The sequence below is a fragment of the Canis aureus genome, chromosome 32, assembly GCF_053574225.1.
Source record: "Canis aureus isolate CA01 chromosome 32, VMU_Caureus_v.1.0, whole genome shotgun sequence".
Taxonomy (NCBI): Eukaryota; Metazoa; Chordata; class Mammalia; order Carnivora; family Canidae; genus Canis; species Canis aureus.
Window position 1 is genome coordinate 11,830,202 of NC_135642.1, and position 27,774 is coordinate 11,857,975.

The 27,774-nt window shown below is 41.3% G+C and overlaps 1 protein-coding gene and 1 long non-coding RNA gene across 2 annotated transcripts in view; both read right to left on the reverse strand.

Moving 5' to 3' along the window:
- GPR176 (G protein-coupled receptor 176) overlaps positions 1–27,774 on the reverse strand; it is a 132,660-nt gene that overhangs the window by 103,834 nt on the left and 1,052 nt on the right. The gene's annotated exons all lie outside the window — the stretch shown is intronic.
- LOC144302994 (uncharacterized) lies at positions 1,094–27,766 on the reverse strand. Its single transcript, XR_013370044.1, has 2 exons — positions 27,285–27,766; positions 1,094–3,436 (listed from the first exon to the last, which is right to left on the reverse strand). It is a non-coding gene; the product is annotated as an uncharacterized LOC144302994 (long non-coding RNA).

Below are 27,774 nucleotides of genomic sequence, written 5' to 3' on the forward strand. Positions count from 1 at the left end.
GTCCATGGCAGGTGAACAAATGACATTAAAAAGAGCTACTCAGCATCTGCATGGACCTTCCATGGGCTGGGCATAAGGCACATCCCCTCAATCTTTCATTTACAATGGCAGGCAGAAGCCTACTCCCAGCTCAGGAAAGCCAAATGTACACATTTGTTTCCAACTCCACTTAGTTGGTAGCTTGACCACGGTGGGAGTATCTATACTATGAAAACTGGTAAACACAACAAACCAGGGTTTTTTCCCCAGAAAAAGCCAGTTAACATTTACCAGCACACCACCGCCTTTAAGACTTACAAGGTCTCAGTGCCTGGGTGGCTGAGTAGTTTAAGCATCTGCCTTTGGCTCAGGTCATGATCCTAGGGTCCTGGAATCAAGCCCTGCATCACGATCCCCACTCAGTGGGATGTCGGTTTCTCCTTCTCCCTCTGAACCTCCCCGCCCTTCTCATGATCTCGATTTCTCTCTCACTCTGTCTCAAATGAATAAATTTAAAAATCTTTAAAAAATGAAGAAAAAAAAAGACTTACAAGGTCTCTTTTCTGTGAATATAGAGGCAAAAAAAGAGTTAAGCTCAGTTTTCGGCAATTCCAAGGTGGAAAATAGAGCAGTATTTATCAACTTATTTTGTAAAAGTATCAATTCACACCAGTCTCTGATAAGGGGTTTTTGCAGGTCTCTATGCAGAAACCACAGTGAAACTGAACGGGCTCCTCTGTGATGACAGTCCCCATTTGCAGAAAGTTACAGTTAATGAAAGTTAACTGACCAAAGGCAAAAATCTGACAATAGAAGTGATCTGGTCCAGGATTTTTAGCTGTACTCAGCAGGAGGAATAGCAGAGAGAAGTTTTCTTACCTGTCTTGGTCCAGGATCAGAACCGACACATAGAATTTTAAATAATCTAGTGACAGGGACTCCTGGGTGGCTCAGCGGCTGAGCATCTGCCTTCAGCCCAGGGTGCGATCCTGGAGTCCTGGGATCGTGTCCCATGTCGGGCTCCCTGCAGGGAGCCAGCCTGCTTCTCCCTCTGACTATATCTCTGCCTCTCTCTCTCTCTCTCAATCTCTTTCATGAATAAATAAATAAAATCTTTTTAAAAAATTTATAGTTTTTATTTTCTTTTCAAACATTTTCATAGCATTTACTAGATGCAAGGCACTGGTCAATTTGCTTAGCAAGTATCTACTCATTATTCTAGCCACAAATACCACACATACAGCAATATTCAACATAACCCAGACAAAAGAAACCCTATTGACCCTTACCCTTCTGTTCATAAAAAAACAGAAACAAATCTATTCATGACCCACTTAATGGCTCTGGGCTTGTTATTAATGGTAAGAAACCTAAACTGGGACTGAGGTCCACCAGACCATGGATGGGCTTAACTTAACTGGACCTTCTTAGGGGCCCCAGACTACATTTGGCATATATGTCCCTTCAGGCTTACAACTGTGGAGTTTACTGAAAGACGACAGAACCCAAAGGAGAAAAAGCAATCAGTATTGCCACAGGCCTTCTCCTTTTTGAAGAGGTAGAAGGCTAAATTAGAAATCGTCCCCAGTTATGGAACAATGATAATAATAAGAAAACAAAACTACAAAGCTGGTTTTATTTATGTGTTCAGACATTACACCACTGATAAAATAAACTATCTTCCAAACCCTTAACTCAGTATAGACAATAAATAACAAAATCTTCTCATGAACTAATCTGCCAGGAGCATCTCCTCACACTATTTTTGAAACAAAATAGGCTAAACCACCAGAATGAGACTAAGATATATTAGGTAGAAGTTCTAAATCAAAGAGAAAACAATAGTCAACCTAGATCATTTAAGCTACAAGAGAGACTGATTCTCAAACAGCTTGAACTTTGGGATTCAAGCACATAAAACCATTATTTAGTTTTCTATCCAATCCAGAGTCTTTATCCTTCAACTGTATCAGAAAGTTAATCAGAATGTCTACTGAGCACATACTAGATGTACCAATGGACTAGGTGTCCCAGGAAAAAATAAAGTATAAAGCACACTCCTTGCCCTTAGAAGTGAGATTTACTGGGGCACCTGAGTGGTCCGACAGTTAAGCCTCCAACTCTTGATTTTGGCTCAGTTCATGATCTCAGGGTTGTGAGAATGAGCCCCACACTGGGCTTCTCACTCAGCTTGGAGCCTAAAGATTCTGTCTCCCTCTCCTTCTGCCCCTCTCCTCCCCCTCTCCCTATTGAAAAAGAGAGATTTACTTAGATGAAGAAAAAGAAGACCTTCCATGTAAGAATAACGGCACAGAGAGGGGAATTAAGGTTATGAAAGGTCAAGAAGCCCAATTTCTTTTTTGTTTTTAAGATTTTATTTATTTAAAAAAAATTTAAAAGAAAAAAAAGATTTTATTTATTTATTCATGAGAGACAGAGAGAGAGAGAGAGAGAGAGAGAGGCAGAGACAGGCAGAGAGAGAAGCAGGCTCCATGCAGGGAGCCGGATGTGGGACTCGATCCCGAGTCTCCAGGATCACGCCCTGCACTGAAGGCGGCGCTAAACCGCTGCACCACCCGGGCTGCCAAAGAAGCTCAATTTCTTACAGTAAAATATCATCTTCATAGGTAGGGTACAGTCAAGCAGAAAAGTTAAAACGAATCCAGTAGGCAAGGGGAACAGTTAAATAACACAACTTGATAAAGTTGTAGTTAGACAAGCTAGCAGGGTATGGGGAGGAAGGAGAGATGATGAGTTTCTATTTGAACTTGTGAATTTGCCATTGTAGTGAGTTAAGCCATGTTCCCCTAAAAAGGTACGGTCAAGTCCTAACCCCAGTTCTTCCTGGTGATGGAGGTGACCTTATTTAGAAACAGGATCTTTGCAGGTGTCATCAAGATATGATGAGGCCATACTGGATTAGAATGGGGCCTTGGGGGACCTGGGTGGCTCAGTGGTTGAGCATCTGCCTTAAGCTTGGGTTGTGATCCCAGGATCCTGAGATCGAGTCCCACATGGGACTCCCTGCAGGGAGCCTGCTTCTCTCTCTGCCTGTGTCTCTCATGAATAAATAAAATCTTTTTAAAAAATGGTAATTTTAATATATGAAATCAGGGAATAATGAAACCTCATGTCTGATGTTTTTCACTTTCACAGAGTTACTGCAGAGAACATGGCTGCATTAATTTCTTAGGGCTACCATAACAGATTACTACAAACTGGTTGAAAATAAGAGAAATTCCTTCTCTCATAGTTTAGGATGCCAGATGTCTAAAATCAAGGTGTTAATAGGGATGGTTCCTTCTGGAGGCCCTGAAGAGGACCCGGTCCGTGCCTCTCTTCTTCCTCGTGATGGCTTCCACATCCTTGGGATTTCTTGGTTTGTAGCAGCATCACTCCAGTTTCTGCCTCTGTCTTCCTACAGCCTTCTCTGTGTCTCTTCTGTCTGTGTCTGCTCCTAAAAAGGACACCAGTCATTGGATTTGAGGCCCTATTCTTTTTAAGATTTTATTTTTATTTATTTATGAGAGACACAGAGAGAGAGAGGCAGAGACATAGAGGGTGAAGCAGGCCACTATTACAAATGTACAAACAGCAGCACCTGGGTGGCTCAGTCAGTAAAGTATCTGACTCTTGGTTTTGGCTCAGGTCAGAATCTCAGGGTCATGGGATTGGCCTTCAGTTGGCTCAATGCTCAGCACTCAGCAGGGAGTCTGGTTGAGATTCTCTCTCTCTCTCCCCCACACCCTGTTCATGCTTGCAAATGCTCTCTAAAATAGATAAATCTTTAAAATAAATAAGTACAAACAAATAAAACTCTATACTACCCTTCCTCAGAAACTACCCCATGGAAAAAGATAGTTGGACAAAGATTTTTTTTTTAATTAAAAGATATTTATCACAGCACTTTAAACCAAGAAACACAGTAAGTGTTCCAAAAATACAAGAATGATTAAATGACTAAATAATCAAATACTGTATAATGTATGAAATGGTGCTTTCAAAGAATATTTAATTATATAAGCAAATGTTTGTTATATGAATATTCATTTTTTAAAGAGTTTTTTTTTGTTGTTTTTTTTTTTTTTATGATAGTCACAGAGAGAGAGAGAGAGAGGCAGAGACATAGGCAGAGGGAGAAGCAGGCTCCATGCACCGGGAGCCGGACATGGGATTTGATCCCGGGTCTCCAGGATCACGCCCTGGGCCAAAGGCAGGCGCTAAACTGCTGCGCCACCCAGGGATCCCATGAATATTCATTCTTCATAACTTTCTATGCTTTCAAAATTCTTAACTGTTTTACAATGAGAAAAAATATTTTATCTTTTTAAAAGATTTTATTTATCAGAAAGAGAGAACACAAGCAGGGTGAAGGACAGAGGGAAAAGGAGAAGCAGATTCCCTGCTGAGTGGGAAGCCTGATGCAGGGCTCAATCCCAGGATCCCAAAATCATGACCTGACCTGAAAGCAGATGCTTAACCGACTAAGCCATCCAGCCACCCCAAGAAAAAAAATATTTTAAAAATGCTAAAGCTGGGGGACGCATGGGTGGCTTTGGGGAAAAAAGGATAATAAAAGTTGGCACAAGGACAAAATGCTAGCAAGGCTGAACTAGGACTTACACATATGATTCTAGAGTCCTGTGGCCCACTACCCAATAGTGATCTTCTCTAGAGTCCCATTTTTATCCCAGGAACATTATTCTCAAAAGAGAAGAGAAACAGGTTTGCCATGGCCAAGTACTATTTCACAAAATAGACTATTATGACTATGTGCTTTCCTAATTTAAAATATTTCCTCGGGATCCCTGGGTGGCGCAGCGGTTTGGCGCCTGCCTTTGGCCCAGAGCGCGATCCTGGAGACCCGGGATCAAATCCCACGTCGGCTCCCGGTGCATGGAGCCTGCTTCTCCCTCTGCCTGTGTCTCTGCCTCTCTCTCTCTCTCTCTCTCTCTCTCTCTCTCTCTCTCTCACTGCGTGCCTATCATAAATAAATTTTAAAAAATTTTTTAAAAATTAATTAAAATAAAATATTTCCTCTAGGGACGCCTGGGGGTGCTCAGCGGTTTAGCGCCTCCCTTCAGCCCAGGGCGTGATCCCGGGAGGCTCCTTGCATGGAACCTGCTTCTCTCTCTGCCTGTGTCTCTACCTCTCTCTCTGCGTCTCTCATGAGTAAATAAATAAAATCTTTAAAAATAAATAAAATAAAATAAAATAAAATATTGCCTCTAGCTCTGGCTGTGGGCTCTTGGTTTTGTGGTGCAACCCACCAGACACACAGTTCAGTTTGAATAAATGTATTATACTAAAGGGCAACATAAACTGAGAGAATCATTACCCAGAGATAGGCTGGCCAGAAAATCAGTAAAAAGAATGGAGAACAGAACTCCCACTCAGACATTTCAGCTAGAATGGAATTCATCAACAGTCCCACATCCCTGGGAAAAGGAAAATATCAGCACATGCTATATATCCTTAATGAAGCTGACAATTCTTATTCTCTTTTGCACAGTCACAGAAACCTAGGACACAATGTGATCCAGTAGTCACAAAACCATGTTATAAAGAACAATTTCTTAAGAAAAGCAAAAAAAACCTTAAGAAGGTTATTTCCTTCATTTAATTTTAAATATTTCACATATTGTATTTGCTCCACACACATTTACAGAATACCTATTATGTATAAGGGATTAAGACTTATCTCTGAAACACACATTAAGATCATTTTGCAAATAAGGTTTCATTCAAATCTATTAGCACTTCAATCTCCACCTTTCACCATCCCTTCTCATATCTGCAAGTGTCATAGCAACGACATATCTGGTGGCAAATTGCATTTGTTGCCAGAGAGATCATGACCACAGCTATGGGAAATATTTTAAAATTGTATTAAAATTTTTTATCTGGAAAGAGCCTACTTTCTTTTGGACTTATTTCAAGTCCTGAGCCTCTATAGTTTGAATAACCAGCTAATAATCCATGAAATCCTCAGTGTTTACATCTTTTCAGGCAGCTCTCCATCTCTATTCTGTTACTGTCAAGTAACCCCAATTAGTTTTGTAACTTTCAAAAGGCCACTTCCTAAGCCAGCAAGTGACTCTGTCAGTCACTCTGCTCCCAAAGGTGGGCAAGATGTCAAAGTTCTGAATTATCATCTGAAAACCTTACCGTTCACACTGTCTCTGCAGACTACATCAGTGATTCTTATCAAATAAAACTTATCATTTTTATTTTATTGCTTCATTCCCATGAAGTATGTCAATGAATATTGTATAGGTTCAGCTGGACTAATTCACACAATAATAAGCTAATTAAAAGTATTTTTCACTTTTCATTTACAGAGTAATGATTAAGTATTCCCTTTTTTAAAAATAAGATTTATGGTGGAGTGCCTGGGTGGCTCAGTCAGTTAAGTGTCCAAGTCTTGATATCAGCTCAGGTCTTGATCTCATCAGGGTTGTGGGTTAGGGCTACACACTGGGCTCCATGCTGGGCAAGGAGCCTACTTTAAAGCAAATAAATAAGATTTAATGGTGACTTAACCAAGTGATTTTGTATCCTTAAAATTCTTCAGTACAACTGACCATCATCAGGTCAAGATAACACCTCCCTCCAATAATTCTACAGTTATAGCTGCAGACTAAAGGGGGAAACTATCAATATCCCTAATTTCAATCATTCATAAATCAAACAAGTAATAAACATAAATAGATATATTATCTTAAGTTTCTAACGAGAGAGAGAGTGAAAGGAATATCTGGAGAATGAGAGAAATTAGGTAATAAGGCAGGGAAGAGCTTTTATGGACAATGGAATAATAAAAGCTAAGGCAAAGAGACTGGAAACAGAATAATGTACCCTGGGAATCACAAGTAGATTGGAATTCTTGGAGTTTAAGATGAGTGAGCTAAAGAAGGAAACAAGAGCCAGGTGGTAGAATGTCACTATAACGAGCCAGAAGGAATAGGGAGCTAGCAAAGGGTTCCAAAGAGCAAAGTGGCATGATCAGAGTTGTTGATAGGAATAATCAGAAGACAAAATAGAATGAAATTCAAGACTATTCTCCCACAAAGCCTGACTGTGAACTGAAGGAAGAAAGGCAAAATAGGGCAAGAAATGCAAAAAGGAGGAGGCCAAGGAGCCAGTGGGAGCAAGAGACATTGAAGATAAAGGAATGAGGAAGATAACTGTTGCAGGATACAGATGCTGAGGAGTTTTTAAGTGTTGACATAAAAGACTTCCACCAGAGATCTCCTTCCTGCTCTAGAGGAACACTAAAATCCAGAATTCCTATCTAGAACACCAAGTCTTCTAGTTCCTACCTTTCCAATGTGAATAGCCTGAAGACCAAAAGCATCTAGTAGTTGGTCAGAAATGCAGAATCTCAGGACCCATCCCAGACCTCCTAAATCAGAATCTGCATTGTAACAAAACTCCCAGCAGATACACTTACATATTGAAGTGTGAGAAGCACTATTCCAGACCAATTCTGGAGAACTTTAGGAATTATGGAAAATAGAAAAGGAACCAGAAGACTGGAGACACAGAAAAGAGGAAGAAGAAAAATACAGCAAAACTTACATTGCTCAACCTACACTATAATTAATTACTGACAGGAAGGCCAGAGGTAATCACTAGGAGCCAGCACGGATCCATTAAGAATAAATCGTGTCGGATTCTCCTTATTTTCTTATATCAGTAAGCCTAAGTGATGTAGTAGACATAGTATATCTGGCTTTCTGTAAAATATCTGATGTCTCCAAATGTTTTTGGAAACAAGATAAAGAAACAATGACCTGGGTGTGAGTTCTAGCTAATAATTTAATTAAACAATTATTCCAGGGTGCTTGGGTGGCTCAGTGGTTGAGCATCTGCCTTAAGCTCAGGTCATGATCCTGGAGTCCCAGGATCGAGTCCCACATCGGGCTCCCTGCAAGGAGCCTGCCTCTCCTTCTGCCTGTGTCTCTGCCTCTCTCTCTCTCTCTGGGTCTCTCATGAATAAATAAATAAAATCTTTAAATAAATAAACAAACAATTATTCCAAATGGGTTTTGACTAGTAAATTATATTAACCTCAACTACTAGATCACTAGTAACAAGATCTCCAATCTTCTCTCCCTGTACCATTTAATATGTTTTTGAGGATTCAGATGGAAATACAATCGATACATAGTTAATACCATGGAAAGCAATAATGTTATATGGCATAATCAGGATCCTTCCCCCTCCCAAAATTAACAGATTGATACAAAGAACTAAAACATTTTAGTTAAATTTAGATAAATTAAAATGATGATAAAATTAAAGTACTAATCTGGGCTCCTAAATTGAATCAAAAAAGGATGATGAAAAAGAGTTATAACAGCAGTACATAAAATAAAAGCTTGGGAGTTGGGGCACCTTGGTTGAGCATCTGCCTTTGGCTCAGGGCATGATTCAGGTCCTGGGATTGAGTCCCACATCAGACTCCACACAGGGAATCTGCTTCTCACTCTGCCTATGTCTCTGCCTCTCTCTGTGTGTCTCCCATAAATAAATAAATAAAATCTTAAAAAAAAAAAAAAAAAGCTTGGGAGTTTTAGTAGATGCTAAATTCAACAAGTCAACATGTTGACATTAACATGAGGTCAACAGGATAATATGTGAGTTCAGTTCAACCTATATGCTGAACTCCTCAACACGAGACTCATGTTAAGATTAAAAAGGAGCAAATAAATAAATAAATAAACAAACAAACATTTTAAATTTTTTTAGAAAATACTAAAAAGGGGCAACAGAGATTTAAACTAGCTTTTGTGGGGATCCTTGGGTGGCTCAGCGGTTTAGCACCTGCCTTCGGCCCAGGGTGTGATCCTGGAGTCCCAGGATCAAGTCCCACGTCGGGCTCCCTGCATGGAGCCTGCTTCTCCCTCTGCCTGGGTCTCTGCCTCTCTCTCTCTCTCTCTCTCTCTCTCTCTGCCCCTGGGTCTCTCATGAATAAATAAATAAAATCTCTAAAAAATAAAAATAAAATAAGCTAGCTTTTGTATTCTGTAACTTGAGATAGTACATGAAGATCCCATAGTCAAAGTTAAAGATGCCTAATATTAACAATAAGAAGGCCTAATAAGCACACTAAATTGATTTGGAAAAATAAAAATAAAAAAAATAAATTGATTTGGAACATACTTTGATAGATGTCTACCTGCTCCCCTGTTGTTTGTATTCTAACAAGAGATTTGTGTGCTCAAGTAGTCACAATTCTTCCCAAAGCCAAATGGCCTTTAACTGGCCCTCTGATCACTCACTTGCCACTCTCTCAAACAAATAAATCTTAAAAAAGGAAAGAGGAAAAAAAAAAAAACGATGGGTAGAACTGATACTAATACTCCTCAAATTAAATTCCTACTTCCACCCCATCCCAACAACTCTCTGCAAGAATAAGTCTGAAGGCAATGCTATTATTATTCCCCTAGGAGTGGAAGAAATAAATCTAATGACCATAGCACTTAACCTTAAATAACTAGTCTTCTCCCTTCCATTCTCCTGACATCTATCCTCATTGCTTGACTCCCAGGGCTATAACCTAGGAGTGTGCATGATGCCCACCTGTCATCTCCACAGACTAAGAAGTCGGCCAGGCCATCCCTTTGAACAATGTGAAAGTGTGAAGCACCTGCATCAAAATCACAGAAAGTGTTCATTAAAAATATAGACTCCAAGACTCCATGTCAAACCCACCAAAAGGAAATTTCTAATGGCAAAACTCAGGAATCTGCATTTTTAACAAGTGATTTTATGCAAGCTTGGTTTAAGAATCTCTGCCTGGTGGGGTGCCTAAGTGGCTCAGTCAGTTAAGCATCTGACTCTTGATTTCAGCTCAGGTCATGATTTTGTGGTCCTGAGATTGAACGTGGCATGCAGCTCTGCACTCAGTGCAGAGTCAGCTTGTCCCTCTCCCACCCTCCACTTGCTCTTGTGCTAACAAATAAATTCTTAAAAAAAAAAAAAAAAAAAGAATCTCTGCCTCACAATAATCACAGAGAGGCAAAGTGATTTGCCAACAGTAAACCGACCACACAACAGCAGGGCCAGGTTAGAATCTACCCTTCCTAAGCACCTGGTGTGATCCTTACCAACTAGAGCCCACTGACTTGTTACTAACAAGAAAAATGACATAGTACTCTTTAGAGAAAAGTCCCATATACTCCTTTTTTGTTTTACTTAAGTCCCATGAAATCTTAACAATAATAGCAGCCCACAGAGAAACAGGCAGTTAACTCTCTCTAGTCTCTAATCAAGACCTTTATGTGTGGTTCATTTTAGGCCTTCTGGTAATTTGTAGAATCATTGCTATAAAGATTTGCAGCCTTGGGAGAAGGCCACAGAAACAACAGGACAAATAGAAAAGGTGCTATTCTCATCAATCAATGAGAAGGTCTGAAAACCAAAATTTGATTATTTTGTCTCTGCTTGAGTCTTGCTTGAACTCTGTGTTCCTGGAAATTAAATTCACACTTAGGTAGACTTCAAAGAGTTATTCTTTCCCTTCTATTTAACAGCCATTGGAAGTGTTTCTTGTCCTAAGAAACTGCACAGGAAGCCCCAACAAAATGTAGCTGTTAATTTTTTTAAAAATTTTATTTATCCATTCATGAGAGACAGAGAGAGAGAGAGAGAGAGAGAGAGAGGCAGAGACATAGGCAGAGGGAGAAGCAGGCTCCATGCAGGGAGCCTGATGTGGGACTCGATCTCTATACTCCAGGATCACGCCCTGGGCGGACACCCAACCACTGAGCTACCCAGGTGTCCCAAAATGTAGCTGTAATTAAAGGTGCAAATGAGCATACACTGGCAGCCTGGGTGGCTCAGCAATTTAGCGCCACCTTCAGCCCAGGATCTGATCCTGGAGACCCGGGATGGAGCCCCACATCTGGCTCCCTGCATGGAGCCTGCTTCTCCCTCTGCCCGTGTCTTGTCTCTGCCATTCTCTCCCTGTGTGTCTCTCATGAATTAAAAAATAAAATCTTTTTTTTTTTTAAAAAGTGCTTCATAAAGTTTAAGTAGGAAAAAAGTATTTCTTTTTTATTTAAGTATTTCTAAATAAACATACTATTTAGTCAACTGGAATCAGAAAATTTCTCCAAGGCATCGAGAGACAATAAATACCAAAGTAAGATGTCAGATCAAGATGCATATTCTTTTTTAAGATTTTACTTATTTGAGGGGATCCCTGGGTGGCGCAGCGGTTTAGCGCCTGCCTTTGGCCCAGGGCGCGATCCTGGAGACCCGGGATCAAATCCCACGTCGGGCTCCCGGTGCATGGAGCCTGCTTCTCCCTCTGCCTATGTCTCTGCCTCTCTCTCTCTCTCTCTCTCACTGTGTGCCTATCATAAATAAATAAAATTTTAAAAATTTTTAAAAAAAGGTTTTACTTATTTGAGAGAGTGAGAGAGAGAACGTGAGCAGGGAGCCCAACACAAGGCTTGATCCCAGGACCCTGGGATCATGACCTGAGCCAATGGCAGACACTTAACTGACTGAGCCACTCAGGCAACCCCAAAATGCATATTTTTCAAAGTTATGGTTAAATGCTTAGAATATCTGAACCTCTACTCATCCGGAATAGAAAGAGATTTGTGGGTGGTTACCAAGTCCTACCTACTCAGAAGAGAAAGGAGGGAGTGCCCATTTCTCCCCCACACCTAGTCAGTAAGGGGGTTTCAACAAGTCCATCCAGACAGCTTGATGTATATCCTTGCAATTGGGGTTTACAGTGCAACATGAAAAGTTCCTCTGAGAAACTTAAAGGGCTAGCAATGAGCTGATGAGCTACTCAAAGAGGCTATAGGAGGCGGCCTGCACTCCCAGAATTCATCACAGCCAAGGATATGTGTGTGTGTGCTTCCTTGTACCAGATATAGGCTAAGGAGTGAGATGGGGTGGCATGGGGTCATGCTGAGGCTTGTCCAAGAGGTCACCTGCAGCGGCAAACAGCCCTCAACATAGAGAAGCTGAGGTCCATCAGCATTCAGGGGACTAAGAACATAGTACACTACTAACCAAGACTATGGGAGGGCATCACCACCACCAAGGAACAGGTGACAATCCAGAAAGTATGGAGCCACTTACACCAGGATTAGTCTTTAAGGCCTTTTCTATCCCTCCATCCCTGTACCACCAAGCCCCATCTCAGCACCGATCCTGGAGGACCAAGTAACCTTGGCCAGAAGCTCAAAATGGTGAAGGAAGCCAACCAGACTCTCTTTCCCAACTTCAAACTTCTCCTAGGCAATAGGCCTAGACTGCAGATTGCGGGGAGAGAAGAATTTTTCATTTTCCATCAAGTTTGGAGCTTTGCCTCTTTCATCAGACTGCATCTTATATACTAAATTGAAAGTGTTTTGTGGCAAGAATAACCAGAAGTCATGGAGTTGCCCATGCTTTGATTCAAGGTCATACCAATATAATTAAAGCAAAAAGGAATAAACCATGGACATAGGCAACAATGTGGATGAAATCTCCAAGGAAGTATACTGGATGGAAAAAAAAAAAAATCCCCAGAGTTATATTCTATATTATTCTGCATTTCTGTAAAGCTCTTGAAATGATAAAATTATAGAAATAGAGATCAGATTAGTGATTGCCAAGAGTTAAGAAAAGGGTAGGAGTTGGAGGAAAGTGTACGTGGTTATGAAAAAGTAACAAGATGACCCTTGCAGGGATGTGTCTTGGTTATGTCAACATCCTGGTTATGATACCATACCCACCATGCACATATACCTCACCTGTACTGCGGAGGGAAACTGGGTAAAAGAGTATGCAACATGCCTGTGTTATTTTCTAAAACTGCACACGAATCTACAATTATCTCAAAATAAAACATTAAATTTTTACAAAGATGTGGAGGGCTGCCTTGGTGGCATAGTCATTTGAGCATCTGACTGTTGGTTTGAGCCCAGGGTCGTGAAAACAAGGCCCATGTCAGGCTCTGCACTGTGAGGAGTCGGCTTCAGATTCTCTCTCGCTCTGCTCTTCCCCTGCATGTGTACAATATGTACTCTCTCTCTAAAATACATAAATGAAATCTTTAAATAAATACATAAAAATTAAAAGGGGCTGAAAACTATGTATACACAAGTGGAGAGAACAAGTGATGACCAGCCAGTATCGGACTGATTCACATTATATCAGCTATAAGATGCTCTGAGTCTTTTGTCAAACTCACTGCATACAATTGTGCAAAAATCAGGGTTTTCAACCTACTATTTGCTCATTGCCTCAGTGTGGTAGGTTACCAGGGCTGTCATAAGAAAGTACCACAAACAGGATGGCTTAAAACAACAGAAATGTATTGTCTTGCAGTTATGAAAGCTAGAATTCTGAAGTAAAGGTGTTTGGCAGGACCGTGCGTGCTCCCACTGACACCTGTAGGGGAGCCTTCCTTGCCTTTTCCCCACTTCTAGTGGCTCTGCAGCGCTCCTCGACTTTGCAGCCCTGTAACCCCAATCTCTGTCTTCATCACATAGTGTTCTCCAGCACATATTGTGTCTCTGTCTTCATGTGGCCTTCTCAGGAGGACACCAGTCATATTGGATTAAGGATCCACTCCACCCCAGTACGACCTCATCTTAAGTAATTACATCTATAACAACCTTATTTCTAAATACAGTTAAATTCTGAGGTACCAGAGGTTAGGACTTTTACATCTTTCTTCTTTTTTTTCTTTTATGGGGACAGGCACACAATTCAACCCATAACACTTGGCTAGAGTGAAAATATTCTCTTTGTTGTTTTCAGACTTATTCAACATTCCCATGCCCACCAACTGAGCTTCCCAGATAGACCGGAGGACAGAGATTTTTCTTAACAGTTGGTAGAAACTCACGGGTACCACTCTGATCTCACACATACAGGAGCCATCTGTCTCAGTAGAAGCAGCCAAATGCCACCTGTAGCTCCTTGATGACAACACTGCCTTTTAGCCACTCTTCCCATACGCAGGGTCATGCCCCCAGCTGCTTCAAGCGATAATTTTGACTCTGTCAAGGATCTAAAAGCTTTTAAAAGCTAAAGTGACATTCCCACCACACTGGGCTGCCTGGTTCAAAATGCTGCCTTCATAGACTCACTCTTAAATCAGGCTATACCACCTGTCCTTGTAGACTTCCTATCAAGAAATTTGCTGTCCCTCCAAATATCTGGCTTTTCTGAGCACCCTCCAGGCTACTGGATATGATTATGTGTGTCTGAGTCCTGGCTGTGGACAAAATTCATATTCCTTTCCAGAAAGCTCCTGAGCTTCATGCAAATCAAGACAGTGGCTATTTAATTATTTGTTCTGTTATTTGTTCCCAAGCATTTCATTCAATTCACTAATCAATACTTACTGAGCACCAAAGACATACCAGGCACTGTTCTAGATGCTGGGGAACACCGCAATGAATGAAACAGTCTCTATCCTCATGACTCTGCATCCTTAATGGAGAGGGATAAGACATCAAACAAATGAGAGAATTCCTGGGGTTCTAACTACCACAGAAAATAAACAGGATGATATGATAAAAGTGGAGAGGAATCTACTCTAAGGAGCTGTCCTGGAGGAGGTGACATCTGAGCTGCAGTTTAAAGGATGAACACAAACCAATCACAGAAAATGCCTAGGGAAGAACATTGCAGGTCAGAAAACAGTAAAAACAACGGTCTTCAGTGGTATTAAAATTGACACATTAAAGAAACTGAAAGATGGTTTAGAAGCTGTGTGGGCTTTGCCCTTCTCCAACTTCTGCCACTTACTCCATGCCTTCTGCCTTTATATTATCTATTTAACTCAATAATGCCCACATGAGTCTGGCCCAGCTCCTTCCTTGCACTTGGATGCCTGGACTTCATGCTAGTAAAACTCCCGTTCTGCCCTCCACACCCTGGGCTTGGTCAGCTGAGGACATACGTTTCACCCCCACAGAAGAATTCTGCCTCAACGGTCCTGAGTTTAATGGCCATGGTGAGTTTGAAGCAGAAAACAGAGCAGTTCATTTCCTCAACCATGTATCTGCCAGATGTCTAGGACTTTGTCCACATCCTGCAAGTAACTGGTGAGGGCTGTTTCTCAGGACTCACCCACAGCCTTGCTCATGGACTTCCCAGAAGCTCTTTTAAACAACTCAGGACAGTGGAAGCCAGTTTATGACCCAAAGACTTTAACTCATCATCTCTTGGGAAGCTACATCTAACTATGGTGACATTTACCTCTTTTTTTTTTTTTAAGATTTTATTTATTTATTCACAAGAGATACACAGAGAAAGAGGTAGAGAGACAGGAAGAGGGAGAAGCAGGCTACATGCAGGGAGCCCGAAGCAGGATTCAATCCCAGGACTCTGGGATCACACCCTGAGCCAAGTCAGATGCTCAATCACTGAGCCACCCAGGCGTCCCAACATTTATTTACCTCTTCTAACACAGCTAGGGTTTTTTTTTTTTTTCTTTTTTTAAAAAAGATTTTATTGGGATGCCTCAGTGGCTAAGCAGCTGAGCACTTGCCTTTGGCCCAGGGCGTAATCTTGGAATCCCAGGATCAAGTCCCACATCGGGCTCCTTGCATGGAGCCTGCTTCTCCCTCTGCCTGTGTCTCTGCCTCTCATGAATAAATAAAATCTTAAAAAAAAAAAAAAAAAAGATTTTGTCAGAGAGAGCACAAGCAGGGGGAAGAGTAGGCAGAGGGAGAGGGAGAGAAGCAGGCTCCCCACTGAGCAAGGAGCCCAATGTGGGGCTTGATCCCAGGACCCTGGGATCATGATCCGAGCAGAAGGCAGATGCTTAAGCAACTCAGCCACTCAGTGCCCTACAGCTAGGTTTTTTTCTTGCTACTAAATCTTTTTATCAATTAATTACCAATAACTATATGTAAGTAACTTTTTTTTTTTTAAAGAGGCTTCATCAAGAGAAAAAGAGGGGCACCTGGGTGGCTCAGTGGTTGAGCATCTCCCAGGGTTCTGGGATTGAGTCCCGCATTGGGCTTCCCAAAGGGAGCCTACTTCTTCCTCTGCCTCTGTCACTACTTCTGTGTGTCTCTTAGGAATAAATAAAATCTTAAAAGAGAGAGAGAGAGAGAGAGAAAGAACTGGAGGTTAAATACTGATTTGGGATAGTTGTCACAATATTTCCTGGTCCAATAAAATCTCTGGGTTTCTGTCTCTGCACATGCACAGCCCTGAGTTTCAGCCTCCTTTCCATTCCTAGGCCTGAATACAGCCTTCTGCTACAGACCTCTTGCACTACCAGACTTATGGTCCTGCTCCTGCTCAAGTCCTCGGGCTCTGGGTTTCAGTCAGTCTGGGCATCAAACTTCTATTACATCCAGTCCTGCCTGGCTATGAGGGTGCTAATGAGTAAGTCACTATCCCTCTGATTTTGTTTTGTTAGCCCAAATGATGGATATGCTTGGTGAGAAAAATACTATATATATCAATCAGGGTATTTTTGCTGTGACAGGAACCTAAGTCATACAAGTTTAAGCAAAAAGAGACACTTCGGCTTTTTTCATTGTAATTGTAAAATACAGCTTCAGCACTTCCAGCGACTCATACAATATCAGGATGGTTTCTCTCTCTTCCTCTTCCCCTCTCCTTTCACCTTCACCCCTGCTTGTCTCTGCCCTCACTCTCTCCTAAACAGACAGCTCCTGGCTTCCTTTATCCCTGCTTAGCAGCTCCTTTGAAAAAAGGTTTTTCTACCAGCATCTCTATGTCAAGTACTTTGACCAAGCTTGGATCCCACAACCATCCTTGAACCAATCACTGAGGACAAGGAAATAGAATCCTGGGACCAGCAAAGCCTGGGTCATGGGTCCACTCCTCTCTCCCAGAGCAGAAGTGGGGCTCCAACAAGCACTATGAGGGACAGTCACATATGGAACCACATGAAGTATAAAGCAGCAGATACTAGTTTGATTCACTAAATATTCATTCCATAATCTTTCAACCACCTGCTACCCTCTGCTATAAAGCCTGGAAAAGCTAAAAATACTACTTTTCAGACAGCCTTGCAGTTGTGGTGCAGGCTTATGATCTATATTCTGTCCAGAAGATGTTCCCAAGAAAAGCAGAAATGATTTATGTGAGGTGGTGGCTGGGTGCAGTCATCAGGTTCTTATAAATTAAAAAAAAAAAAAAAGAAAAAAGACAGATGCTTTGGTGCTAGATCTGGGCCAGTTGTGCCCTAGGGTTCTAGAGTCTAATAGTCTATCAGTCTAGAGTCTAGTAGTGTATGACAATAGCTTCATGATTTCTGCTAGAACCAGGGGTATGACAGTGCACATTTCTTGAGTGTCCCTGGTTCCCAGACTCTGCCATAAATTCTGAAAGTAACCTAATACCCTGTAATAATAAATTTCCTTCTTCATAAACTGGCTAGTTTGGTATAAAGTAAAACACCTTACCTGCCGCATTATGCAAAAAAGTGCTCATGGTGTCCCACCATGAGAAAGCAAATATTTGCTCCCTGAGCCCTGTTCCCTCTCCTCTAATAAAAACATTAAATGACTCAGGGCACCGCACCTAGATGGCTCAGCCAGTTAAGCATCTGCCTTGGGCTCAGGTCAGGGTCCTGAGATCAAGCCATGCATGGGGCTCCTTGCTCTGCAGGAAACCTGCTTCTCCTTCTGCCTGCTGCTCCCTCTGCCTGTGCTTTCTTTCTGTCAAATAAATAAATAAAATCTTAAAAAAAAAAATTGAAAGATTCAGGATCCACTGTCTAGCTCTGGTCCACAAAATAAATGAAATCTTGAGCCTTTCTTATAAGTTACTGACTCCTAATAAAAACTTTATTGATTTGCAGCCCAGGTGGCTCAGTGGTTTAGCACCACCTTCAGTCCAGGGCATGATCCTGGAGACCCAGGATCGGGTCCCACCCAGGATCGGGTCCCACGTCGTGCTCCCTGCATGGAGCCTGCTTCTCCCTCTGCCTGTGTCTCTGCCTCTCTCTTTGTGTGTCTCTCTCATGAGTAAATAAATAAAATCCTTTAAAAAAAAAAAACAAGGGATCCCTGGGTGGCGCAGCGGTTTGGCACCTGCCTTTGGCCCAGGGCACGATCCTGGAGACCCGGGATCAAATCCCACGTCGGGCTCCCGGTGCATGGAGCCTGCTTCTCCCTCTGCCTATATCTCTGCCTCTCTCTCTCTCTGTCTCTGTATGTGACTATCATAAATAAATAAAAATTTAAAAAAAAGAAAAAAAAACTTTATTGATTTGCAACTTTATTGGCTTTTGCAATGCTGATACCTGAAAGCATGACACAATCTTTGAGGTTGGAACACTCATGTGAGACAACTGCTTTTTTCCCCAAAATGAACATGGTACTGTAAATATGGTAATATTGTGGTTGCCTTCTTTTAAATATCTGTTGTACAATTCAACTGGCAAACCAGTCCTTCTAAAACCTGAACTTCCTTGCAATCCAACTTTGCGAGTAAAATGTTTTCCTTTACTGAATGCTTCTGTAGCTGTCTTCTTTTGACAACAGGCTCTGTTGCTTGCAACTAAAATTCATGATGAATACATGATGAAGGGAGGCTAACCTGTGGTGTATAGGTCTTACAGAGGGAGGGTAATGCTTTAGGAGAATATGTTGAGAGAAAAAAGAAAAAAATACAAAAACAGAAAATGTCCCTACATCATTTCATAAGGTTCTTATGATTGAATGCTACAATGCGGTATGTTATACACTACAAAACCCAATGTAAATGTACTTTTTTAAAATTTTATTTATTTATTCATGAGAGACACAGAGAGAGAGAGAGAGAGAGGCAAAGACATAGGCCTAGAGAGAGAAGCAGGCTCCACTCAGGGAGCCCGATGTGGGACTCAATCCTGGGACTCCAGATTCATGCCCTGTGCAGAAGGCAGGCGCTCAACCGCTGAGCCACCCTGGCATCCCAACCCAATGTAAATGTAAGGCAAGAGGAATATTCTTTTTTTTTTTTTAAGATTTTATTTATTCATGAGAGACAGAGAAATCCCTATAGGGATCCTGATGTGGGACTCGATCCTGGGACTCCAAGATCACACCCTGAGCCAAAGGCGTCTAGATGCTCAACTGCTGAGCCACCCAGGCGTCCGAAGAGGAATATTCTTGACTGGTAATTACCACACTGGCAGGTAAGTCAAGGTACCTTTGTGACACAGGAAGCACCTATTTTCCATTAGCAAAACCTTCCTTGCCTTTCCTTGTTAGAGACCCCCTATGGAGACAGAACGTAAAGACTGCTAACTCTGGGATACGAACTAGGGGTGGTAGAAGGGGAGGAGGGCGGGGGGTGGGGGTGAATGGGTGACGGGCACTGGGGGTTATTCTGTATGTTAGTAAATTGAACACCAATAAAAAATAAATTAAAAAAAATAAAAATCTTAAAAAAATAAAATACTAACGTCCAAAACTGGACGCTGATCACCAAAAAAAAAAAAAAGAGACCCCCTATGAGTTCCCTAAATTGCCCACTTGAAGTCCTCCTAGACAAAGTGACCATTATTTGTAAATCAATACTACATACAGAGTTATGTGTCCATGCAATAGGCATTGACTAAACATCGCTGGCAAAAACTTCATGATCAACAGGCCAGCAACAGGCAGCAAGCACCAACAGGACAGAGGAAGTTTAAACTGGAAACCCAATTCAGTGTAGCTATCAGCTCTGGAAGATATGGGGGAGAATGGAATAAGGAGAATCAAATGTATTTGAACATTTTATTTTTATGCAAATATGACAAAATGTTAATATCTGTTATCTCTGAATTGTGAGTTTATGATAATTTTTTAATATTTTTTCTGTATTTTCAAAAATCCTCAAAAGAAGAGTCAGGCAGCCAGAGAGATTGTATGGGTTTCATGCTCTGTCTCTAACTTTATAATCTTGCCCCTTAGGAGGAAACTTTCATCAAAAATAATTTTTTTAAAAAAGCTGAATTCCAAAACTTTTAATACAGCATTATTAGAAATTTATTTAAAGTGTTAACGTGCTGGGATGCCTCGGTGGCTCAGCCGTTGAGCGTCTGCTTTTGGCTCAAGACATGATCCTGGATCCCCGGATCAGAGTCCCACATAAGGCCTTCTGAGGGGAGCCTGCTTCTCCCTCTGCCTGTGTCTCTGCCTCTCTCTCTCATTCTGTGTCTCTCATGACTAAATAAAATCTTTTAGATAGATAGATTAGATAGATAGATAGATAGATAGATAGATAGATAGATAGACAGATTCTTAACATTTTTTGGACAGACTTCCTAAACTTTCTTGAGCTCCCTTCCCACATTCCGCTTACTAACTTATTTTCCTTAATTTTCTAAGATATTCTTCCCCTAACCAGAGGCTATCATCCCATTAACTTTTGGTTATCTATCTCCTAGAATCCTATCTAGTAATCACTGCAACTTCTACTTCTATTTTTTTCTGCTTAATCTTGAACTTCGGATTCTGGCGACATGGCAGAAATCAGAAGACTGCTACAAATACCTAGAAGTGTTGGATAAAACAGAAGACATCTCTAAATGCACAACTAAAAAAATCAAAGGAAATTCCCAGGTGCCTGAAATGGAGATGGAGTGCCTGTACCAAGGAATGATTTTTAGACAAGGAAATGGGCCCTCACACCTAACTCTGAGTTCCAACACCCACACAGGCAATGAACTGCCCTTGAACCCACCTGAAGTGGATAGCTGGACTGGAAACCACTGCTAAAGCCAGAATCCTCAAAGTGTGGCCACCTCAATGAAAAAGAAGGCAAAAAAGTATCCTCTACCTCAGAGAGATGACAAGGAAATGTCTTTTCCTGTGGTTGAGGTCTTGGGCTAGTGATGACCCTATGACATCTGGCAAAAGCAAATATGAGGGGGTGCCTGGGTGGCTTAGTTGGTTAAGAGTCTGCCTTCAGCTTGGGTCATGATCCTGGAGTCCTGGAACAGAGCCCCATGTTATCAGGCTCCCCGCTCAGTGAGGAGTCTGCTTCTCCCTCTGCCCCTCCCTCCTGCTACTTCTCTCTCTCTTGCTCACTGTCCCTCCCTCTTTCAAATAAATAAAATCTTAAAAAATTTTTAAAGCAAATTTGAAATTGATCTGGAGGCCACTTCTACAGCCAAGATCTTACAGAATGCTTCAGAAAAGAGATGGACTCCCAATCAAAAGCTTAGAAATGGGGATCCCTGGGTGGCGCAGCGGTTTGGCGCCTGCCTTTGGCCCAGGGCGCGATCCTGGAGACCCGGGATCGAATCCCACTCGGGCTCCCGGTGCATGGAGCCTGCTTCTCCCTCTGCCTGTGTCTCTGCCTCTCTCTCTCTCACACTGCGTGCCTATCATTACTACTCAATTTAAAATAAAATTATTAAAAAAAAAAAGCTTAGAAACGAAAAAATAAAATAAAAAATAAAAAATAAAAAAGCTTAGAAAGGCACAAGGAAATGATCCACCACGAGAGACTCAGCAGTCACAATAAACATCTCAAGGTAACAATCTAAAACAGAATATTTAAAATCATGAAAAAAATAAAAGTGGGATTTTAAACCATAAAGAGGGCAGCCTGGGTGGTTCAGTGGTTTAGCGCCACCTTCAGCCCAGGGCCTGATCCTGGAGACCCAGGATCCAGTCCCACATCAGGTTCCCTGCATGGAGCCTGCTTCTCCCTCTGCCTGTGTCTCTGCCTGTGTCTCTGCCTCTCTCCCTCTCTCTCTGTGTCTCTCATGAATAAATAAAATCTTTAAAAAAAATAATAATAAAAAAATAAAATAAAATTAACATAAAGAAAAAAAAAAAAAACGAGACACTGGTACCAACTGAAACTACTCATTATGTGCCAGATGTGCTTACAACCCTCAACTTTTCTAAATGCATTATGTGCAATAAGCTTGCCTATATGATGTGACTGGAGCTTCCTAAAAGACCCATTCCCCGCCCCCATTTCTCATCATCATCTGTCAAGTACATGAAATGCTCAATTTAGTCACTCTTTTTGCTTAACAGTGAACTGCTTTAAAAAAAAAAAAAAAAGGGGAGAGGAGAGGAGCGCTTGGGTGGCTCAGTTAGTTAAGTGTCTGCCTTCAATCTGGGTCATGATCCCAGGGTCCTGCGATCGATCCTGACATTGGGCTTCCTGCTTCACTGGGAGCCTGCTTCTCCCTCTCCTCCCCTTTCATGTTCTCTCTCACTATCTGTATCTCTCAAATAAATAAATAAAATCTAAAAAAAAAAAAAGTTACCTTAAAGGTCAATATATTCATACATTTACATCCATTAATGTCTACATCTAAAATTATTCACTTATTTAGCTTTCCACCATGAGGGAATGGAATACAGATACTGTTAAATTTGGAAGAGAGAATTCAAGTAAGCAACTCAGAATAAGGTCACTAGGTACCCAAAGAACAATGAGAAAACACGAGGTATCTGAAAAGAGATGGAATGAATATAAGAACATAAAAACTCAGGCAGCCCAGGTGGCTCAGGAGTTCAGCACCGCTTTCAGCCCAGAGCACTCCCTGTGTGGAGCCTGCTTCTCCCTCTGCCTGTGTCTCTGTCTCTGCCTCTCTCTCTGTGTATGTGTGTGTGTCTCTCTCATGAATAAATAAACACAAATAAAATAAAATCTTTTAAAAAAAAAAAAGAATCTTGGGATCCCTGGGTGGCACAGCGGTTTAGCGCCTGCCTTTGGCCCAGGGCGCGATCCTGGAGACCCGGGATCGAATCCCACGTCGGGCTCCCAGTGCATGGAGCCTGCTTCTCCCTCTGCCTGTGTCTCTGCTTCTCTCTCTCTCTGTGTGACTATCATAAATAAATAAATAAATAAATAAATAAATAAATAAATAAATAAATAAATCTACATTTCCTATTTTTAAAAAAAAAAAAAAGAATCTTTTAAAATCTTTAAAAAAAGAATTTTTTTTCATCCAGCCAGTGTGGAAGTTTGTTGACAATAAAACCATTTTCACAACAACTTCCAGTCGCTGTCCAATCTAAATGGCTTTTTCAGAAAAATGACTACTAGAGAAACTCTTGGGCAAACTCAATAGAAGAGATACTTTCTCAGACTCTGGGCATCCCAGAGGAAAAACAGAGCCATGTCAACTTGTTCCTGTTTTGAGACAAATTTCCTCCCACTCTACAAAATCTCACCCAATAAACAGAGTATTTCTAGCTGAACCATGGATATTTGGAGCCAAACACTGGGAACCTTAAAAAAAAAAAAAAAAAAAAAAAAAAAAAAAAAGAACTAAAAATGAAAATTCCATACAATAAATTAGTTGCTTTGTATCCCAGCATCAAGAAGTTCTACTACTCTAACCTTAACTATCAACATATACAAGATTTTAATACCATGTAAATACTGCTCTGATTGGGAAGGGGGTCCTTGCAAAAGTTACATTTCTAATTGTAAGCAAAGGAATTCTGTATTTCAATAGCACAAGACCAAACACTAAGGCCCAGAGTAAAATAGGACCAGGTAAAGCAAAAATAAAACAGGGGCACCTGGCTGGCTCAGTCAGGAGAGCATATGATTCTACATCTTGAGGTCAGGAGTTTATGCCCCATGGTAGGTATAGGGATTACTAAAAAAAATAAAAAAAATAAAATAAAATAAAATAAAATAAAAAGGATTAAAAGAAATTTAAAAATTAAAGAAAAACAAAACAATGGATTGAAATTTAAATTTGTCTTCTTGCCCCAATGGGCTCATTGCTGTTGGGTCATTTGTAAAGGTGAAATTGTCATAAATATTTCTGGCCTTAGGGTTTTTTTAGATGACAGCAATTCCTGTTAAAAACAAGATTAATGTGGGACACCCAGGTGGCTCAGTGGTCAGCCTTTGGCTCAGGGCGTGATCCCATGGTCCTAGGATCGAGTCCCACATCAGGCTCCCTGCATGGAGTCTGCTTTTCCCTCTGCCTCTGACTCTCTCTCTGTGTCTCTCATGAATAAATAAATAAAATCTTTAAAAAAAAAAAAAAAGAAAAGAAAAGAATCTAGTGCCAGAATACATAAAGAATGCTTACAACTTGGAGTACTTGGGTGGCTCAGTCAGTTAAGCATCTGCCTTCAGCTCAGGTCATGATCCCAGGATCCTGGGATCAAGCTCCACATCAGGTTCTTTGCTTAGCATGGAGCCTGCTTCTCCCTCTCTCTCAAATAAATAAAATCTTTAAAAAATGCAAATCAAAACCATAATGAAATACCACTTAATGCCCACTATAGCATGACTATAATCAAAAAAATAAGGAACAAATGTTGGCAAAGATGCGGAGAAATTAGAACCTTCGTACATTGCTGGTGGGAATGTAAAATGATGCACCCATTTTGGAAAGTAGTCTGGCAATTCCTTAAAGAATAAACTTAAGAATTACTAAATGATCCAGAAATTTCACTCTTGCTATATACCCCCAAGAAATTAAAAGCATTATGTCCACACAAAAATTATACAAATGTTCAGAGTAGCATTACTCATTACACCCAAAAAGTGAAAACAACTTGTGTCCATCAACTGATGAATAAAGAAAAGGTGATACACCCGTAAAATAGAATATTATTAATAGAAAAGGCATAAAAAAATTCCACAACACAGATGAACTTTGAAACATTATACTAAGTAAAACAAGACAATTACAAAGAACCACATATTGTATGATTCCATACATATGAAACGTCCAGGATAAATCCACTGACACAGAAAGTAGATATATTATTAGTAGTTGCCTAGGGCTCATTCATCTTTATGCCTCTGAGAAAGTCTGTTTCCAGTTTATTTGTCAGGGTATTGGAGGGAAATGGGAAACAACTACTAACGGGTACATGGTTTCTTTTGGGGTGATAAAAAAAAGTTCTAGAGTTTGATAGTGGTAATCATTGCTTAGCTCTGTGAATATACTTAAAATCACTGAATTATATACTATAATTGGACGAATTGGGTAGTATAGGATTTTTATCTCAATAAAGCTACTATTTGGGATCCCTGGGTGGTGCAGCAGTTTAGCGCCTGCCTTTGGCCCAGGGTGCGATCCTGGAGAACTGGGATCGAATCCCACGTCGGGCTCCCGGTGCATGGAGCCTGCTTCTCCCTCTGCCTGTGTCTCTGCCTCTCTCTCTCTCTCTCTCTGTATGACTATCATAAATAAATAAAAAATTAAAAAAAAAAAAAAAATAAATAAATAAATAAATCTACTATTTTAAGCTTTTACGGTAAAATTTAATTTCCAGAAGGAATTAAAAAGTAGAAGGGTAAGGATGCCTGTGTGGCTCAGGTCATGATTCAGGGTCCTGGGACAGAGTCCAGCATCGGGCTTTTGCTCAGCAGGGAGCCTGCTTCTCCCTCTGCTTGCAGCTCCTCCTGCTTGTGCTTTCTCTCTCTGACAAATAAAGAAATAAAATATTTTTTAAAAAAGTGGAAAACTGTACATTAATTAAGGACTAGTAAGGAAAAGCATAGTGTTAGCAGAAGTATTTCATTCAGAAGGAAGTCAAATTGATTTCCTACACCTAACATACTACATTATAAAAGAATGAGGGGAATGCATACATTACATGGAAATCAAAGACAACAGGAGAGAGAATTTGAGTCAATACATTAGAAGAGTTATCAGAACAGGCTGATAACTATTAACCTCACTATTTCAAATTTCTTAGATCAATCCAAGACATCATATTCTTGATTTAGTCTACTTAGGTTTCCAGGTATACCAAAAAGCAGGTAAAATAAGGTTGTTGATACTACATTATTAATGGCTATAATTAGCCTTTTTTTTTTTTTTTATTCATGAGAGACACACAGAGAGAAAGAGGTAGAGACACAGGCAGAGGGAGAAACAGGCTCCATGCATGGAGCCCGATGCGGGACTCGATTCCAGGACCCCAGGATCATGCCTTGGGCTGAAGGCAGGTGCTAAACCTGATGAGCCACCCAGGAATCCCTATAATTAGCCATTTTTAACTAAAAATCATCCTGTATAATTATGACTCATAAGCACAAACTAGCATTAGCACTGTTTCTATCAAACATTTAACCAAGGAACTCCAAGAATTAGCCAGCTATTATCTGGTTAATCTCAACTACTTTCAAAAACACAAATGTATTTCTCTGTCAAACAAGTTCCAGAAACATTGTTGGTGCCGAGTGTGGTTTTGTGGAAAGACTTTACACAATCATGAGCAGGGATGCCTAGGTGACTCAGGCTTAGATTAAGCATCTGCCTTGGGCTCAAGTCAGGATCCCAGGGTCCTGGGATCAAGCCCCATGGCTCAGCAGGGAGCCTCTTCTCCCTCTCCCTCCTGCACCTGCTCTCTCTCTCTCAAATAAATAAAATCTTAAAAAAAAAAAAAAAACATGAGCAAAAATAGTGTTTATATATATATATATATATAATCTGTCAGATCAATTCAGTAACAGTTCCCCCCATTTCCTTTGAGAGGAATACTTCAATAATCACACCTCGAGGGATCAGGCCACAGACAAGATGGACCTCTATGTAGGTCATCAATGTCATAATATAGACCACTGGTGAGGAAAGATCATTTGTTGGCTATTGTCCACAATGCTCATTTTCTTTAAATAAGAACAAGTTCATTGATAAAAATCTCCTTAATGCCTCCAATGATGACAAGCACAGATGAGGGGGACAGGCAATTTATGAAGTGGGGAGCCTAGAGGTAACAAGTTTCATAACAGCCCCTTTCCAGTCTTTTTGATGTCATTTACCTTGATTTCCGTGGAAATTCACATGTATCTGTAAAAGAATCTATTCCTACTTTGAAATTTTAAGACTGCTCTTTTTTTTGAGAAAAGACCACTACCAGGGGAAGGGGCAGAGGGAGAGGGAGGAGCCCACTTCCCCCTCAGAGAGGAGCCTGAGACCAGCTCCTGGGACCAAGACCTGAGCTGAAGGCAGACGCTTAACCAACTGAGCCACCCAGGTGTCCCTTTTAAGACTGCTCTTGACCACAACATCACACATAATCCCATCTTTTTACATTAGCTTAAACGCCACATCAGAAAATTTACATTTGAAGGGGAGTCACGTATTTACAAGTAATATGGAACGTGTTCAACTAACCTCAACAGAAATGAGTATTGTTATCATTTATCATTTAAAGGGTACCTACCAGCAGCACAGGTAATTTTCAGGCTAGTGGATTTTTACTAAACGCTCATTTCAGTTCTTTGAACAAGTATACCTAAGTCTGTATATTTTTGTACTTCGAACAAAACACAGGTAGAGAAATAGGCTGTAGATTATTGTTTTGTTGGGGCTTTCTAAAAATATCAGATGGCAACAGAGAGTTTAACTCCACAGGATGGTTTACCAGCAAGCAGGTTGGTGATCCGAAGAAGCCGGCCATAAAATACGCGCAAAATAAGGCTCTTTGAAAATAACTGTGTATATACGGACTAGATGGGAGGGCAGAACACAACAGCCATCAGCAACAAAACGGACTCTGGTCCTCGCTGTGTCCACAGGAGCGGGGCCAGCGCTCCGCCCCGGCGCTCCAGGGGCGTGGAACGGGGGGCGGGGGGGAGGCACGACCCCATCCCGAAGCGCTCCGCGGGGCCGCCGCAGCCGCGGACCTCCTCCGGGACCAGGCGCGGTCCTCGGGCCGGACGAACCGCCGCCAGAACTCTCCTGCTGCCAGCCTAGGCGCTGGAGTGGACCTTCCCCGCTGAACTTCCCTGCAGTTACCTCGGCATTCTTAAGCCCCGCTACTGCCAGCCTGCCGGGCGACGCCACCGAAACCCACGGCGGCCCCGGGCCCCGAGCCCAAGCGCCCTCCGGGCCGGAGCGCCCGGGGAAGCGCG